The sequence below is a fragment of the Saccostrea cucullata genome, unplaced genomic scaffold, assembly GCF_032062105.1.
Source record: "Saccostrea cucullata isolate Sc308-1 unplaced genomic scaffold, CSIRO_AGI_Scuc_v1 ctg4035, whole genome shotgun sequence".
Classification (NCBI taxonomy): Eukaryota; Metazoa; Mollusca; class Bivalvia; order Ostreida; family Ostreidae; genus Saccostrea; species Saccostrea cuccullata.
The window spans coordinates 13,343-18,257 of NW_026936878.1; the positions used below are offsets into that span (position 1 = coordinate 13,343).

Here is a 4,915-nt window from a genome sequence, read left to right on the forward strand (position 1 = left end):
TTAATGCACTTTGAAAAATTTTTTCAAAGTGCATAATTTTTTCAAAGTGCGTTGCCACAGTGCTCCAAATACTGATTGAGGGAATGTTGAAGTATTGTATGTATAAACTGACATTGCTGGTAATTGTTTATATTAATTTGTATTCAGCATTAATCATACAAGACTTACAATATTATAATACGCAATCTTTCCTGCAATACAAGTGACTAGATCTACACACCTCCATGCACAACAGACGATAACGTACTCACACTTGCGCATCGCACACAGTGTCAAGTTAACACATACCTGCACACACTCATACCACACTACACTCCCCTCCCTTTTGAAAAAGAGGGAGGTACTCCTGTACCTTAATACAACATATGCAAGTAAAAAAAGTCAATGAGTACCTTGAAAATAAAAGAAAAACTATTATTTATTTACATAAATAGAAAAATGACAAAATTATAGTTTTTTTTTTAAATTTCAACCAAATGTCACTTTTTTCTCAAATGGAATAGCCCAGCCCATTGATGTTTTGCCCTCTTTCCGGATTCTGCTGGAAATCAAGCGGTGAGGTTGTCGGCATGACATTTTACTTGCATAAATTTATTCATCAAATGCATAAAAAAATGCATTTTAATATTAGTAACACCCATGGGATCAGTGCAAGTGTTGGTGTCCCAGATGAAAGTTATTGGAGCAGACTTCTTTTTAAGTACATCTATGCCCTAGCCCCTAAGGGATGCATGTAAGATGCTTAAAGTGTGTTTCATTGTACTAGCCAGGGTTTCAGAGACAATAATTTCAGCTAATTTAAAAGAATGATCAGGTTAATGTTTTTGAAGCAGGTGTCATTTCCAAGTATTTTGACCTAACTTACAAGAATCGTTCATGTACATCTGAAATAAAATATATGGACGTACACTACCAGGCTTGCCTCGGATGCTGAATCTGGCCTTTATTTTTAATATGAGTGACTAGGTTAAAAGTTTTTTGAGCTAGTCTCATTTCCAAGTAACTATAAGGCCTATTTTGACCAATCTTCCATGGATCCATTACCAGGCTTGCTATAGATGCTGAATCCAACCTACATTTTATGGATGAGTGAAAGAGTCAAGATTTTTGGAGCACGGAAATATTTGGAAATAGTCATTCTAATATAACTATTTACCTGTTGAATGATCACAATCAAATTAGGCCACACCAATAAAATTTTTTGTTTGTCGGACCCGCTCGTATATAAACAAAACTATGAAAAAAAATTAAATAAATTTAAATTTTCCGCACCATGGGGATTCTGTGCTATTTTTCTGTTTTATTTCCGCTCTATGTATCGTATTCTTAATCGGCTTACTCTGAAAATAATGAATAAAAAATTAATTGTCCGCTCAATTTTTTTCTTGATCTGCCTAAAAATGTCGCCTACAAAAAGTAATAATATTATTTTTAAAACGGCTTGACTGCTTGTACTTTTTTTCATCAAATGCCCGACGAACAAGAAATTAAATTGGTGTGGCCTCAGAGATATAAAGGTTATTCAGATGCAACAATTTTTTTTACCTTGAAGCTTTATTTTGAACTTGAACTTACCTCAGCAAAGTCAAGATGTAGTTATGCTATACCCTGACACCAGCCTCAGGGATAGCATTAGTGCCCTGGTATAGTTTTAGGAGCAAGTCCATGTTCAAGTAGAAGAATTACATGCTTAGTTTGGACTTTCAGTAAGGCGTGGCATTCTCAACGTTACCTAATTAGCTTCTGAAATTTACACAGCTTCCCTTCACTGTTGAAATATACATATGATAGAAATGCGGCCGAATGTCAACTGGTGTAGTAAATAGCCAATTAAAAGTTCTCTCACGGCACAGAGGTGGGGCATAAGTCGTCTGATCATTCGTATGTTATTAATTTCGTAACCAATGAGAATCTACTAGTATTTGCCATTACGTAGCGCCGAGAAAGTCACGCCCTACTGAAAGTCCAAAGATAGGGTAAAATACTCCTAAGTATAAGTTGTACCTGGACCAAAATTGCATGGATGATGCATTTAGGAATGGACACTACCAGACTTGCTTCGGATGCTGGATCTGACCTATATTTTCCAGATGAGTGACCAGGTTAAGGTTTTTGGAGCAGGTCCATTTCCAAGAAACTGTAAGTCCTACCTGATCCAAACAAGCATGGATGATGCATCTAGAAATGGACACTACCAGACTTGCTTCAGATGCTTTATCTGACCTACATTTTCCAGATGAGTGATGAAATTATTCCCAACTCAGCCCTACCCTGACCAAACTTGCATGGATGATGCTTCTAAAGATGGACATTTGAAACTTGCTTCGGATGCTGGATTTGACCTGCATTTTTCAAACGAGTGACCAGGTGCAAGTATTTGGAAAACGTCAATCCTCAATGAATTTTAAAACCTATTTAAACAGAATTTGCTTGAATATTGTTTTCAGGATAAATACTAACTGTTAAGGAAATAAGATGTGAATTTTGGATTACTTAAACTGATAACATTCATCGAGGTGAGCTTCGTAATTTTTGATTATCTATGCTTTTAAATGAAGTTTCATACTTGATATGAAATGAGAGTGTCTCCCCTTTGATGTGTCTGTTTTCTCTTTATAAGAGCAGAAGAAAGTTGAGGCTGACCAGGATCCTGAAGTGAGGAGTATTCCCTCTCCTGTTTAACAGCATTCATGAGGAGAAAGTGGGGGTATGATTCATACTTGACCTCTTTGCACCTTTTCCCAATATTTTGGCTTTCCAATTTGGTGTTAGCTTTGTCAGGCTTTGACCTCTTGATTTTGAATTGACAGAAATTTAAGCAGAGATGCTGAGACAGTTCAGAAGAAACATCACCAGGAGCCACAGGAACAGCAAAGGAAACTTATATGGAAGTATTTTTGATTTTCTCCCTTCTATCCTCTGCTCCCTGCTGACTCTAACATTACTAACCATTCACTTCACTTTTCCCCTCATTCGTCTTCCTGAATTCAGTCAATGTTTTCTGATTTTTCAATGAATTGTGTTGTACTGATTTTATTCACGTGAATTTTTGTGATTTGTTGCATTGTTTTGAAGTTTTACTAACATTGTGCCAGTTTTATACTTTCAGGGACTCGGAAGAGGAACAACGATGGAGGAGCAGGGTCGACCAACAGAAGGAGACGAGATGACGAGTCCATTTCCCATCTCTATACAGCAGCCAACATGGCCCAAAGTGGTAAGTAACTTTTCGTGATTTGTTGCATTGTTTTGAAGTTTTACTAACATTGTGCCAGTTTTATACTTTCAGGGTTTCAGAAGAGGAACAACGATGGAGGAGCAGGGTCGACCAACAGAAGGAGACGAGATGACGAGTCCATTTCCCATCTCTACACAGCAGCCAACATGGCCCAAAGTGGTAAGTAACTTTTCGTGATTTGTTGCATTGTTTTGAAGTTTTACTAACATTGTGCCAGTTTTATGATTTCAGGGTTTCAGAAGAGGAACAACGATGGAGGAGCAGGGTCGACCAACAGAAGGAGACGAGATGACGAGTCCATTTCCCATCTCTACACAGCAGCCAACATGGCCCAAAGTGGTAAGTAACTTTTCGTGATTTGTTGCATTGTTTTGAAGTTTTACTAACATTGTGCCAGTTTTATACTTTCAGGGTTTCGGAAGAGGAACAACGATGGAGGAGCAGGGTCGACCAACAGAAGGAGACGAGATGACGAGTCCATTTCCCATCTCTACACAGCAGCCAACATGGCCCAAAGTGGTAAGTAACTTTTCGTGATTTGTTGCATTGTTTTGAAGTTTTACTAACATTGTGCCAGTTTTATACTTTCGGGGTTTCAGAAGAGGAACAACGATGGAGGAGCAGGGTCGACCAACAGAAGGAGACGAGATGACGAGTCCATTTCCCATCTCTATACAGCAGCCAACATGGCCCAAAGTGGTAAGTAACTTTTCGTGATTTGTTGCATTGTTTTGAAGTTTTACTAACATTGTGCCAGTTTTATACTTTCAGGGTTTCAGAAGAGGAACAACGATGGAGGAGCAGGGTCGACCAACAGAAGGAGACGAGATGACGAGTCCATTTCCCATCTCTATACAGCAGCCAACATGGCCCAAAGTGGTAAGTAACTTTTCGTGATTTGTTGCATTGTTTTGAAGTTTTACTAACATTGTGCCAGTTTTATAATTTCAGGGTTTCAGAAGAGGAACAACGATGGAGGAGCAGGGTCGACCAACAGAAGGAGACGAGATGACGAGTCCATTTCCCATCTCTACACAGCAGCCAACATGGCCCAAAGTGGTAAGTAACTTTTCGTGACTTGTTGCATTGTTTTGAAGTTTTACTAACATTGTGCCAGTTTTATACTTTCAGGGTTTCGGAAGAGGAACAACGATGGAGGAGCAGGGTCGACCAACAGAAGGAGACGAGATGACGAGTCCATTTCCCATCTCTATACAGCAGCCAACATGGCCCAAAGTGGTAAGTAACTTTTCGTGATTTGTTGCATTGTTTTGAAGTTTTACTAACATTGTGCCAGTTTTATAATTTCAGGGACACGGAAGAAGAACAACGATGGAGGAGCAGGGTCGACCAACAGAAGGAGACGAGATGACGAGTCCATTTCCCATCTCTATACAGCAGCCAACATGGCCCAAAGTGGTAAGTAACTTTTCGTGATTTGTTGCATTGTTTTGAAGTTTTACTAACATTGTGCCAGTTTTATAATTTCAGGGTTTCAGAAGAGGAACAACGATGGAGGAGCAGGGTCGACCAACAGAAGGAGACGAGATGACGAGTCCATTTCCCATCTCTATACAGCAGCCAACATGGCCCAAAGTGGTAAGTAACTTTTCGTGATTTGTTGCATTGTTTTGAAGTTTTACTAACATTGTGCCAGTTTTATAATTTCAGAGTTTC

At 38.9% G+C, this 4,915-nt stretch overlaps 1 long non-coding RNA gene across 1 annotated transcript; it reads left to right on the top strand.

Moving 5' to 3' along the window:
- Positions 1-2,306: 2,306 nt before the first annotated feature.
- Positions 2,307-2,912, top strand: LOC134246793 (uncharacterized). The gene is made up of 3 exons (XR_009987719.1): positions 2,307-2,373; positions 2,621-2,701; positions 2,811-2,912. It is a non-coding gene; the product is annotated as an uncharacterized LOC134246793 (long non-coding RNA).
- The last annotated feature ends 2,003 nt before the right edge of the window (positions 2,913-4,915 follow it).